We start from the raw sequence: 14961 nt of genomic DNA, 5'->3' as shown, positions 1-14961 counted from the left end.
AATCCAAGGGCGACATATCGGATGATTTCAGGACAATTTGCTTTTGTTTTAAATTATCCAGTAACCTTCATTTAAACGTGAATATGTGCTTGGTAGGCCTAATCAAAAAGACAATAATATGTGACATGCCCATGCCATCTATTGCCTGCTTAGAGGAGTTTATTGGCCGTTTTCAACACCTTTATCGTGCGAGAGGGACGCTCATGGCTTTCTCCAATGCGCCCACAGGCGTTTCACATGAAGCATTTGGTACGTGTCCATAATCGCGGCAAAGCCCACCGCGGCGCACATAGCCCATGTTTTGTTCCCATATTTTGTTAAGCATGTTCACACTTATAGATGTAGCTTCAAGTTGTTCAATATTCATAGTTCATATTGTTCAATTTTCACTTCTTCAAGTTCACGTTTTTCACAAGAGATTGTTACCTTCACTGTTCCTACATAACTGGAGCTAGTTCTTTTCAAGTTGTGCATGCACAACACATATGGAACATGGAACCGGTCCATGGTACATAAAAGGTTGGGGACCCCTGGTCTAGCAGATACCAGTGAGAATTGAGTGTGGCTAATGCAATTTAGTGAGACAGAATCATATAGGGCTTTCAGCGTGATTTATTTTTGTGGAAAAAAGGTGCTGGACTGGGCGGCGGTCATATTTTGTACCGCTCTGCGGTACATCTAGTTTATATTGTATGGATCAAAATAGAAACGTATAGCCTTCTAATATGTTATTACTATTCTGTCACTATAAGACATATTCAAAATTAAGAGTCAATACACTCTCTGTTTGGATCCATACTATATAACCAACCTTGTTAAGCACTAATCCATACACACATTATTCATGCATAAATGGTCCTTAAACTAAACTCCAGAATGTTCTGATTATTATTCCTTAACATGCTCTAACATGGTAGAACCAAAAGCTTCACCAAATGCAAATACATGCTTACTACCCTGAACAGAACTCTGATGTTGTGTTTCCAGTCTAATATTTTAAATGGTAACACATCAAACAATGTAAGTATTTCAGTATTGCACTCATTTTAACCAAGACGGTAGTTAGATATAGTCAGCAACTGTTTTAAGGATAACTTCATGGAGGCAGTATTGTTTAAGAGGGCCTTGTTTACTCAAATATCTCTGCAGCACTGTCTAGTACTACAGTAGTTCTGTACTCTGTAATTGTAATTTTGTGGTTCAGTGTCCTGCTTTGTGTGCAGGATCTTTAAACCACTGTTATGTCTTCCTCTTCACTAAGCCTCCTGCTTCCAAACCTCCCCAGGGCTTTCCAACCCCCGCCCCCCCCCCCCCCCACACACACACACACACTCCATCCTCAATGCATGGACCTCACTCATGAGGGAAACATGAACCTGTGTAATTACCTGTAATAGCATTATGTGGAAATACAGCCTTGATTATAATCTCCCTGCGCGGATTTATCTCAGCACGATGATGATGAACTCTGATACGAAATCTCCGTAAAGTCCTGCAACCTCGGTGACTCTGCCCCCCGCCCCCCCGTGCAAATTCCCAGCTGCGCCGGTGAGCAGTGGCTCTGGGGACGTGGAGCCGTAGAAAAAGCTCTGACTGGAGCCTGCGCATAATGAATCCCTCCCTGGCCACCGCCGCCGCACCACAGAGCTGCTGTTTGCTCGGCTAATGGAGCGTTGTCTTTTTGGGAGGGCCACCCTGCTGTGAGCACACACACACACACACACACAGACCCACACACACATACACAGTGCTCTGCCGACGGCAACGATGACAGTGGAAGCAGAAGGGAGAGGGGAGAGAGAGAGGGGTGCATTCCTGGAATGAGAGTGTGTGTGTGTGTTGAATCTGTGCGTTCAGGGACGAGCTCTGTGCTGGCGACCAACTGGAGAAATTAAATGAAATGAAGCAAAGCTCTGTGGCAGCCATGGATGCTCGGCAGGCATGCAGATTGTGTGTGTGTGTGTGTGTGAGAGAGAGAGAGAGAGTGTGTGTGTCTGTGTTTGCGCACACGCACCTGTGTGTGAGAGAGAGAGTGTGTGTGTGTGTATGTGCGCACGCACCTGTGTGTGTGTGTGACTGGGAGCATGGAGGTGCATCTCAGTATGCCTGCATGGATAATCGCTGCTGTTTGGAGAGGAGGAGACATGAAGGGGAGATCATGTGGAACAAAGGCACCACTGTAGCCTGCACACTCACACAGCCCCTCTGTACACTACACACAGATCTCACAATGAGCACATTTACGTACATTTCCTTCACTCATGCAGTATCTCATGTGTGCTAATCATGGAGTCAGAATACCTTGTTCCCCTGTGTGAGCTGTGATAGTCTGCTGTTCTTGCTCTGCTGTGATGTTGATGTCTGTAAAGGCCATCCATCTGCCTTTGGTGTGTTGATATTTGGAAGTTACCCCCTACCACCACCCTGTCACCCCCTGTCCGGTCTCCTGCTGGTGATGGGGTCAGTGCTTCACCCCTTTCACTTGGGCTGCTCCTGCTCCTCTTCCTCACTGTCATATTGAGTCTTTTTTTGTTGGTCAGATTTCAGATTAACTGTCACACTAAATACAGTACATGTAGCCGCCACGTCATTTGTTTGTTTCTGGCCTAATGTGTGGCTCCACCCACATGAAACTGTCGACCAGTCACAAGCGAGGAAGAGTGTTTCCACAGCGACGGCTGCCGGACTTGTTGAGGGAGGAGGGATCCGTCCTGAATGCCACACTGACCAAGCAGTGTGTGCTCTCACAATAGGCTCTTCACCATCATTTCTCTCTCTCCCTCTCTCTTTCATTCTCTCTCTCTGTCTCTCTCTGTCCTAAACTTTGCTATGTGCTAGGGGAGAGAGAGGGGGAGAGAAAGAGAGACAGAGACTCTTTCCCTCTCTCTCTCATTCTCTCTCTGTCTCTTTGTCCTATACTTTGCTATGTGCTATCTCGTACCCCCCCCCCCCCCATGTGTCCAGGGCCATTAGGGAGTAGGCCGCAGAGATTGGCGTGTTTTGACAGATGCTCGTTGTGTCTCAGGCTGCCTCAGAAGGCATTATGGCTCTTGTCAGACAGATAGGGGAGAGTGAAAGAGAGACAGAGAGAGAGAGAGAAGGAGAGAGATAGTAGAAAAGGACAGAGAGGGAGAGAGAGAGAGCACACGAGGGTGGAAAAAAATGTGATGATTAAAAAAAGCATACCGACAGTACACAGAGGACAGTGTTTTTCTTTTTTTTTATCAGTCCTCTTTTTTTTTTAAACCCTGTGGGTTTATTAAATCGGGGAAATGAAAGCAGATAAAAACATGTGGGAAACACAAGTCGCCTCTGCAGCCGCCACTTAGGCGATATGATGTCATTCTGGGCCGTCCCAGTGTAATTTGATAGTGTTGACAAGAGGGAGCTTTCATGACCTGTCCTATCTCTGTCCCTCTCTCTGTCTCTCTCTTTCTCTCTCTCTCTCTCTCTCCTGCTGCATCTCTCCCTTTCTCTCTGAAGCTCCCTACACCACCAGACTCCTGGGTAGGCATACACCACTGGCCTACTCTAGCTGCCTGCCTAAAGCTCAGTGAGAGGAGAGGAGGGAGAGCTGTGTTATAAAGCAGGCACACTGGGCTTTGAATTGGAGAATCAGGATGTGAGTGGTTTGCTATCTTGCTATTTCTAATGTGGATTTCTATATGCATCTTACTGTATAGACGGTTTTCTTCCTTCTCTCGTCATTGTGTGTGTGTATGCGTGTGTGTGTATGCGCCTGTGTGTGTGTGTCTTTCTGTGTATGTGTCTACTTGAATATGTGTTTATATTTGTAATGTTTATCTTGATTTGCTTCTGCATAATGTCCCTACTCCTTGTACAGTATGCGTTGTGTGCAGTGGTTTGTTTCTGCATAATGTCCCTACTCCTTGTATGCGTTGTTTGCAGTGGTTTGTTTCTGCATAATGTCCCTACTCCTTGTACTGTATGCGTTGTGTGCAGTGGTTTGTTTCTGCATAATGTCCCTACTCCTTGTATGCGTTGTGTGCAGTGGTTTGTTTCTGCATAATGTCCCTACTCCTTGTATGCGTTGTGTGCAGTGGTTTGTGTGTATCCGTGCCCCTCTACACAGCCCTAAAAATACCCCTCATGTTGCGTGTTCCCCTCGCGTGTATCAGATGACGCTCCGGCATCATGGCTCTGCTGACATCTAGGTGTGTCACCGCGCACCGTCCTGATGCGTGTGCTATGAGGTGACCTCCCCTCAAGTCATACTCGCGTCCACCTGGTTCACTGCGTTCGGCTTCATCTCCCTTTCCCTCTCCGCTCTCTCTCTCTCTCTCTCCATCCATTCCCCACTCTTTCTCTCTCTTTCTCTCTGTCTCTCTTGATCCATTTTTTTCTCACCATCTCTTTTTTCTCTTTAACCTCATCTCTCTTCTGCCTGAGGCCAATTCACGCGTTGGGGCCAGAAAGGCAGGCGAGGCACGCGAGCGCACAGTGGCAGGCGGGCAGGTAGGGGCTAGTGACCACAGGTTGGGCTGTCCAGGGCTGGACCAGTAGCGATCCTGATCCCCTGGAGGTGGTGTTCTTCCTGGCAGCGTGGTTGGATGTCTGCGGCAGAGGCTATGGCATGCGTCTCGTGCAAGAACAAGAGAGCGTGGGAGTAGACCACGACGCTTGGAGGAAACAGTCCTCTGAACAAGCCTGTGATAGAGTAACATGTATCAGTAATTTTAAAAGTCAAATCATGCGTGACTAACACCTAAACTGCAACTACAGTACACTCTTAAAACAAATGTGTTGAAAACAACACAACATGCGTTGTTTTTAACACATCTCTGTGTCCAGATAGGGACAACACAGTTTGTGTTGTTTCTTTTTTTTATTTGTTACACAATATGTGTTGAAATAACACAACTTGTTTTGAAAACAACACAACTTGCATTGTTTTCTAACACATCTCTGTGTCCAGATACAACACAGGGATAACACATTCGTTTTAACAGTGTATGAAGGCTACTATATCAAATCTGTCGTGAACACTGCCATCCATCTCTTCCTCCTAATCATCGTCGTTGTCATCATCATCATCATCATCATCACTGTGATCAACATCATCATCACCGAGGTGTTTATCTTCAGTAGTTTTTCAGTTGTGTGCCTGAGGATCTCCTTTCCCTGTGAGGTCTAATTTATGTTGATTTGTGTTTTTTCTCTCTCTGTGTGTGTGTGTGTGTGTGTGTGTGTGTGTGTTCGTCGTGCCTCTGCTGCTGATGCTGCCGTGTGTGGAGTAAAGCCAGCTTGAAAAACAGACTTCCCTCAGAAGACGCTGACTGAGTCTGCGAGGCTTTTTGATGACTGAGGTCACCGTTTCTCCGATGCAGAAGTTTTCAGAGGAACTTCTCATCTCTTCCTGTCCTCCCCTAGCTCTGTCACTCTTCTCCTCTCTTCTCTTCTCTCTCACTGTCTTTTTGAGTCAACTCATGGACTGTCAGATAGTTGTGTACACACATACACACCCACCCATACACCCCCACATGCACAGTTGTACACACACACACACACACACACACATTTGTGCATTCACATGGCTAGAGTTTTTCAAGCAAACACAGCCGCACAGAAAATACACTTGCAAGCAAACAAACAGACAAACACCCACCAACCCACTCAGTTGCCCACAAACACACACTGGCAGACACACTCACACACACACACACACACGCACACACACACTCTGAGATATCTCAGGGCGACATAGAGTTGGCTCTGCATCAGGAGAGCTCTGAATCACGCCGTCTGGCCAGACTCTCCATGGACAGAGTCTGTCCAGGGGCGGAGAGGGCCCTTTACGCCTCAGCACACACACACACACACACACACACGAACACACACACACACACGAACACACACACGAACACACACACGAACACACGCACACAAATGCTGGAAAAGAGAAAGAGGGAGACGGACCATCTGAAAAAGTGCAAAAAGTGAAAAAGAGCAAAAAAGATGGAAAAGAATGTGAGAAACAGCCAGAAAAAGTCTGAAAGACACACACTGGGAAAAAAAAGAGAGAGAGAACCTACATGAGAGCGAGGGAGAGGGATGAAAATGGATGAAAAAGAAGAGATAGATTTGAAGAGACCAACTCCCCCGGCTCAGTCTTTCATAAAGTGCATTTTCTGCGGCTAGACAAAGGAAGTGGCGTTATGATGGGGGCAGAGATGGAGAAGGTGGAGGTCACATTCATCTGCGGCTCATCCTCTCTCACTCTTGCGCTCCCTCTCTTTCTCACCCTCTCTCTCTATCTCTCTCTCTCTCTTTCTCTCCTTCACTCTCTTCATAGCCCACTTCAATCTGCCTCTGCCAAGACCCACGGCCACACAATCCCATTCAAATACCACAGCCAATATCCAGGAGAGAACTCCATTTCGACCCGGAATGGGGAGACTGTGAAACTGGATTGTGTGTTGTTGATGCTGCATCAGGTATATGTCTGTGTGTGTGTGTGTGTATGTGCATATGTGTGTGCGTGTGCATGTGTGTGTGTATGTGTGTGCATGTGTGTGTGTGCATGTGTGTGTGGGTGTATTTGTATGAGTTGTGTGCATTTTTGCATGTGTTTGTGCAAATAAGTCTATTTAAAAATCAAATATTTTTGTAGACCGATGTTAGGCATGACTCTCACAGAGTCGTACATTCACTCATCACTGACCTCCTCAAAAGAAAAACCCACAAGATTCTCTAAATTCAACTGAATGATGATGAATCAACCGCTCCAGTCTTCTCACCCACCCCTGCATATCCTCTGGGCGTGTCTGTCTAAGTCAACTGCCTATTCCATTGGGGTGGGAAGCATTTAATACCACAGGAAGGATGCCGTCTTCCTCTGGGCAGCTTTAAGACACCCTCTCTCAGAGTTGTCAGAAATGCGTTCTCCTCAGCTGATTTGAGCCCAGTATGATCTGAGAGAGATTCGTCCTCTCTCTCAACGGCACGTCGTCATGGCGAACACAGAGAGAGGGAAATGGGCTCGCCAGGGAGGGCTTGCAAGAGAGGCTGAGCGAGCGAATGTGAGGAGGATCTGTTTGAAATGCAAGCCGGAGAGGGAGAGAGAGAGAGGGAGAGAGAGAGAGAGAGGGGTGATGAGAGCTGAGGAGTGTGAAAGAGAAGAGGGTGATAGGAGGAGAGATATGGGAATTATGTAACAGGGCCTCGCTCTGATTCCGACAGCTCTGTCTCTGACACATACATCATTTCTCATTACCTGCACTCTCGGCGACATACACGTCAACCTCTCCACACACACACACTCTCTGATTCTCACTGGCGCTCACGTACGTACACGCTCGTCACTCTCTTTGCAGCAGACACATACACACACACACACACACACACACACACACACACACACACACACCAGCACAAACACAAATACACACACACACACACCAGCACAAACACACATGCACACACACACACATACATACACACACCACACACACCAGTACATACACACATGCACACACACAGGCACACACAGACACAAACAAACAGTTTCACATTTCATGGACTGTGCATGTGTACAATGTTTAATGTGTACAGTGATACAATGATATGTACACATACAGACACAGTGCACACAGACACCACACACACATACACCCCCCCCCCCACACACACACACACACACACACACATATATTTACCTAGAAAGCTTGTGTCTCTGACTTATGATTCAGTTTTAAATTGAAACTGTTCTTTCAGCAACCTTCTCATTTACATTAGAGACCAACAGATGAATGTTTTACATTGTTTCAGTCTACAAAATGAATACCGAGTGTGCAGTGTTGACCTACAGTAGCCATTACATGGTGATGAGGTGGGCTGTGTGAGGGAGCTGTCCATGGTCCTGAAGACACACATCGCATAACTGCACAAAATATGCTACAACATTCAATGCACCAAACAAGATAAAGATTTTCCAGCGTCTATATAAAGCTATTCAACACACACACACACACACACACACAGAGAGAGAGAGATTCTTTCTGCCTGAAATATCACGCTGTGGCATTTTGCAAATTGATGCTGAATGAGGACGAGGATCAATTCATTCCATTGGTACATCTCTTTCCAAAGTTTATTTTGCTTCAAGACTAATGTTCTAGTTTATATCTCTGTACCATTTATCTTAATAAATTCCTAATGCTGGAATATAAATCGTAACAAACCGCTACTAATACTGTTGCTCTTTTCCCATTCACGATGTGCTGATAAGCAAGTCTCTCTCTCTTTCTCTCTCTCCCTCTCTCTCTCTACCTCTCTGTCTCTTTCTCTCTGTCTGACTTACTGTCGCTCTGTAAGTTTTGCTGTTTATCAGTCAGTTAGTCAATCTCCCTCCTTTTGACTCTCCCTCGTTCTCTCTCTTACTTTGTGAGACTAGGCACATTCTCTCTCTCTTTCTCGTTCTCTCTCTCTCTCTTTCTCTCTCACACACACACTTATACACACACACACACACACGTAATGTGTGTGGGTGGAGGCTGCATCGTGGAGGGCTTAAAATAGATGTTCCATCTTTTAGTGAAAGGAGGCTGACAACAGAAGGGGTAGAAGATGAAGAAAGGAAACAGAACACAGAACATGGAGGAAATGAACAGAAACAGGAGCAGTGATGTAAGGCTGAGTATTGAGTATGTTTCTCTCTCTCTCTCTGAGTGTGTGTGTGTGTGTGTGTGTGTGTGTACAATCAGTGTCTGGAGAACTAAACAGAGCCAGAGAGCAGCATATGATCTCGGCATGATTAACAGGTTGAACAAGATACCTGTGATTTTGCGTGCACAAACACTGACTCAGACACATTGTGCATATGGGCATATGTGTGCAGACACAACCAAGTTCTTCTGTCTTCTCGTACGTACATCACACGGTGTCATGCTCACATAGGTCTGGCATTTTAAATGATTCTGCACATACAAGATCAGGCATCAACACACACACACACACACTAACAGTTGGATTTTTGCATTTTTAAAGGGAAGCAATCAGAACACACTTTTGTAAGCCTCATGTCATGTGTTCTCAGCAGGCAGTCACATACCGCTCCTGCACTTTCTCTAATTGTACCCTTGAAATGTTCCAGTTCTGGGCCCTTCTATCTCCAAACTAAGTCCACATGTTAGTTATCAACATTATCCTTATGCCATGTCACTTCATCACAATGAGGTGAAGCCTCTTAGACAGACACTTCAAATCAAGTGTCTACACCACCGGCTCCTTATCGCTCCGCATTAACACTGGCCAGGCCTAAATAGCCGAAGCATTATTTCAGAGAGTGTGTGAGCATGGACTAAAGTAGCTGTGAATAAATAGCCTCTTTCCTTAGTCTACTGATACCTGCACAGCCTGCCAGGTAGCCGCTAAGCTAGGGATAAATGCAGTCTGTTAGGAGAGAACATCCAATCTCTTGTGCTGTGTGTGTGTGTGTTGTGACAGAGAGAGAGAGAAAGAGAGAGAGAGAGAGACAAAGACATACAGAGAGAGAGAGAGAGAATGTGCCCAGCCTCACACAAATCTCCACAATGCTTAAGATAAGTAGCAAGCCAAAATAATGTGTTAAGGCTTATGTGCTTGTGTGTGCATGTGTGAAAAAGAAAAAGTGATGGATAGATGGGAAGTGCAAAAGAGGGACAGAGAGAGAGAGAGGGAGAGAGAAAGAAATAGGGAGTGAGTATGTGTAGGACATATTTCTCTGGTGCCAGCAGATGACATCATCATGTCAGGCTTTTCACCCTGCACCCAAATGAATGGGTGACCTGGCACCAGTCCACGCTATACCTCACCAGCTGTAATGCAAAATGGGTGTGTGTATGCGCCTCACAAGGAGCATAGTTCATTCACTGTATTGCAAGATGAGTTAGTGTGTATGTGTGTGTGTGTGTATATAAGTGTGTGTGTGTGTGTGTGTGTGTGTGTGCATATGTGTGTGTGTGTGTGTGTCACTGTTTCTGATGGGGCCCAGCCTCACACAGTCCAGTATGAAATGTTTGCTGACTCATCATGGCTGCAGCAACAGCAGCAGCAGCAGCCTCTTGTGACGGAGCAGCCCCCCCCAACCCCACACACTCACACACACACACCTCCACATGAGCGCTGAGTGCGTTGAGAGCCCCGCTTCTGTCAATGTTGAGTCCTCTCCATTAACCACTCCCCCCATACCATCCTTCACACGAGTTCACATACACATAGTGTGCAGATTGGTGTTCCCTCTTTCTGTAGACACAGGAGGACACACTGTATAAAAGTACAGCGATGCCAAGTTCTTAGAAGGGGGTCAGTGTTATTCAGTGGGGTGTGTGGCTTTACAAGGGCGATACACATCTCAGCATCATGTCTAACGGTGCATGATATTTAAATATGTGCTTAGTTTGTTTACCGTATGTGATTCTCTCTCTCTCTCTCTCTCTCTTTCTCTCTCTCTCTCTCTCTCTCTCTCTCTGATGCTTAGGCTGTGTTATGACATTTTAAATTGTGTATAACTACATGTCCAAATACTATGCATTCAGATGTCTTTATATTGTATGCACTATTACAGTCAACTACAAATATGACTGTCATAGACCTCTGAGGTTTTGTGTAAAGCTTCAAAAAAGTGTTTCTGAACATACCAAGACCTTTTGTGCATGTACATACGTCTGTTTATTTATGACACGATGCACTATGCTCCTAGTGGGTGGCAGGTGGGAGGTGGGGGCCTTTCCCATGGCCCTTGGTAGGTATTTGGGTCAGTGTTGTCCTAATAGTGCCAGCAGAGAGAGGAGAAACAGCTAAACTGATAAAGCTAGGTGTTGTTATGATAATTGCTATTCATTGCCCCCTCCCCCTCATATTTATTTATTTTTTAGCCCTTCAGAAAATATGCTGTGCTGGTACTTTCCTGTCACCGCCTGCCAATTCTCTCAACCCTTATTTTCTATGACAAATGTTACCTAATACAAACCATTTTCCTTTGAATTATATAATCCGTGACTAATGCTCCTCTTTCATGTGGAATATTAATAATATATTTGCATTTTTCCTCTGTTGCACAAATAGTGTTTGGGAACTACAGAATTTAAATTAAATGCTAGTGCTTCAGATCCTGCTTCTGCTGTGTATGTGTATTTGTGTGTGTATGCATATGTCTGTGTGTGTGTGTGTATGCATATGTCTGTGTGTGTGTGTGTGTATGCATATGTCTGTGTGTGTGTGTCTGTGTGTGTGTGTGTGTGTCTGTGTGTGTGTGTGTGTGTGTGTGTGTGTGTCTGTGTCTGTGTGTGTGTGTGTGTGCGCGTGCGTGCATGCTAGCAGCAGGAGATGGGCCTTTTGTTATGGAACAGATGTGTTGATTTTCATATATAATTTATGCATATCTAATGTAGGCACTTTTAACAAATACTCCGGCAAATAATTGAATAGATTTTTCATGCTTGGGAGGGTGGTCTGTTCTGTAGGCCCAGCTGGAAACGGAGATGTTAAGAAGAAAACGAACTGCCCTCCCCTCAGAAAAAAAAACTCGCTCCTACTAAATCTCTCTCTCCCTCTTTGGTTTCTCTCATCCCCAATTGCACAAAAATTGAGATTTGTTAGCATACCGTTTGCTCTCTCTCTCTCTCTCTCTTTCTCACACACACACACACACACACACAGAAAGAGAGAGAAAGAAAGAAAGAAAAAAAGAATGTCTGACTGCAGTTCATATATCCTCTTTAGGTCTAATACGACTTCTCCAGATCATTCTCATATAACCACATCTCCACAGACTGAGGCTTAAGAAATTAAATGCAAAGCACATATTGTCTCGGCTGTTGTAACTCCTTTATCATAGACGTGGCATATTTAATACTTTTCTTATGAGGCGGATCATTTCCATGTGTTGGGACCACAGGAGGATTGCTGATCTACTCCTCAGTCTGAACATATCTAAAAGCCTACACCACAGGTAGGCCGACTGATAAGTGAGTCACACACCGTTCACCCGACATGGACACACATCCCAGGGAACACGGCACTTTCTTTTCCACATGCAGCATTTCATTTTCTTCAAGGAACAAAAGCCTTCCTAAAGCATAAAGGGGGAAGGAAATGGGTTCAAACATTTACCTTGGACATGCACAGGCACAAAACGCAAACACATGTGGGGCTATATTTTAACGGTCTGAAACGGAAGTGTCTTTGCGCAAAACGCATGTCACTTTGTGGGCGGATCTTGCATTAATCATGGGTGTGGTTTGGGCGTAACGTGCAATAAACCAATCAGGGCGTCATCTCACATTCCCTTTAACAACAGGCACGCTTGTTCCATAGCTGATTGCTATTATGGTGGCGTATTTGCCAGGCGCAGCCAGGAGCATTCACAGCACTATAATTTTACTGTTCAGTTAGGAACAGTCAGCTATTGATTTTTCTTCTTGACAAAATGTAATACAGAATTGTCACAAAGACATACTTTCCGATTTTTTGGGATCACTCTCACTGAATCACGAGATTATGAATGCATGGTGATATTTTTGCTATGTACAATGTAATCTAACATTACCTCTCTATAGACAATGCATATCTTCTGTCAGTTAATCTCTTCTCTCCCGTGCTGCCTCTGGGGCATTTGGGTTAAATGGCATCGGCATGCAATTCAACATCGCATCTCCTTAAGTCCTCTAATATTTCCTAATTTATGTCATCAACACATCCGTGATTCGTGAAAATGTGTAGGCTACGCTAGATGTATGCCTATTTTTTCACCACTTAATGGACACCGAAGTGTGCGTTGCGCAGTACAGGCAGCCTGTGAGAAACAGTTTCCAACTTTCAACTCTGCACAATATCCCATTAACTGCATGACAGTAGGCTATTTACAATATTTTCTGTTAAGTAGAGTTTGTAAACACTTTATCATCAACTTAATGCACGCACAACATTCGTTTGAGCAGGAGAGAGAATAACAATGAATGGGTGCATCAACTACAGAAATTGTAGCCATACTTGCTGCTTTCTTGTACTATTTGCTGGTTAACAGCACATAAAAGCTGATTTAAGCTAATTCACTAACTCAAGACTTTAAGGCCATCATGGATATAAAACGTTTTTTGAAAATAACGAAAGGATGGAGGAAACATAACAAAGCTTGGAGTTATTTCAGATGGGCTACAACAAGGTAGGCAAAATTGTGGTGCTTAAAACCTTAGCGCAGCTGGAATAATGCTTAGGCTGATGTTAAAGCGCACGCGATGTTTAAAGCCATACACATAAATTGGAACAAAACTAAAGGTAACTTTAGCCTTTATAGGGCTGTATAAAGTTGCCCAAATTAATAGGTCATAATTAGGCGTTGTTGTAAAGATATTGCATGTAGATGTAGTACTATATAGGCTACTAAATTTTTAGGTCACCAATGCACAAACAAAACCGGGAAATGGACAAATATTATCAAGGCTTTGAATGTTTCCGTCTGTGCTAGGGGGTGTCTGTAGATTGGTGTGCAACGCATTCATTCATGCAGGCCTATGGTCATGCATGCACCCTTAAAATAGCATCTGCATTTGCGCCACAGACTTTAGACCAGGGAGTTCCTGGTTTGTGGCGGAATTGTTTTCTAAAACTCCAAAATATCAACAGTGAACGTTTGTGCCGGAACACACCCCGTCTTTTCGCTGAACCGCCCCGGTGGGCGCAATCGAATTCCCTAATTTACAGGCACGTACCTGTGGAGGGAAAATTCCAATATGCGCTGACTGCAAAATAGGAAAGACAAAAGTATACAAAGTCAATTGCGCTGGGACGCACGATAGAGCCCGTGATGTCACAATGGGCTTTGTATGCATGGGCTTTCTGAACACCGTGACATCATGCACGTTTTCTTTTTCTTTTTTTTTGAGAAGGGTGTCTGATCTGTATTCTTGCACATAAAGCTTTGCCACATCTCCCTTTCCAAGTTTCAAACCATTTCCTGGTTTCTGTACTATTTCTGCAGAAAGAACATTAGAGAGAGGGAGAATAAGTGAGAGAGTGATAGAGAGAGAGAACGAGAGAGGTAAAAGAGTGTGAGAGAGAGAGGGAGAGATGATGGGATATGATGGAGGAGAGACAGCAATTCACCACTCTATTCCTGTGATAATGACACAGCTAGCTCTCTGACAGACAGAATGAGATGGGGACCCAGGAGGCTGCTGAAGATTTAGGTAACGGGTGTGTGTGTGTGCATGGGTTTGTGTGTGTGTGTACGAGTGTGTGTGTGTGTGTGTGAATGGAGGATAGTGGTTGAAGAGGGTTCTTGAATGGAGATGTGTCCTATTTTTTTAGGAAGTAAAAATAAATGTGTTTGTGCTACATTTGAACATTTGAAGTGCTAAGACTTCTCAAGTATGGTATGTACCAGGTTGGCTATATGTACTGTAGGAGAGAGAGAGAGGAGTACGATAGAGAGGAGGAGACTTGAAGTCATTATCAGTATGTGTAATGCAATTTGCAATTTGGCTAATGTTTGCTTTGGATATGTAGTCATGATACCAGGGACATTTTGGAAAGTGCTCCCCCTCTAAGACAGATATTTTTGCATCTGGACAAGCAATACAGATTAATTACATAAATCTTATCATAAGCCAAATAAACAATGTCTTGTTGGAATGACCCAAAGTTGCTATGCATTCAGAATAAAAGTGTGCATTGAGATCTCTAATAAAGTTCTTATAAAAACATATAATTGACTAATTACCATATGATTACCACATTTATTACTACATATATGTTGTCGGCTAGTTAGTCTGTTACAACGTTGTGTCTACAGAGTAGATAATATGATTTTTACACTGGTGTTTCTTATTTTGGTATTCGGTAAACAGATTCTGTCTGATTTCATTTCTTTCCCTTTTCCTTTCATGTTCCTGTTGAAATGGAAAGGTAAAACCAGGACAATGTTCGGGGAAAGTCCATAAATATCACTTAGGAACACAAGGT

This window comes from Alosa pseudoharengus, unplaced genomic scaffold, assembly GCF_046254945.1.
Source record: "Alosa pseudoharengus isolate Yale_2024_CS ecotype anadromous, Long Island Sound unplaced genomic scaffold, YU_APseudo_1.1 YU_APseudo_1.1_scf_14, whole genome shotgun sequence".
Lineage (NCBI taxonomy): Eukaryota > Metazoa > Chordata > Actinopteri > Clupeiformes > Clupeidae > Alosa > Alosa pseudoharengus.
Note: the sequence above shows the minus strand (reverse complement) of the source record.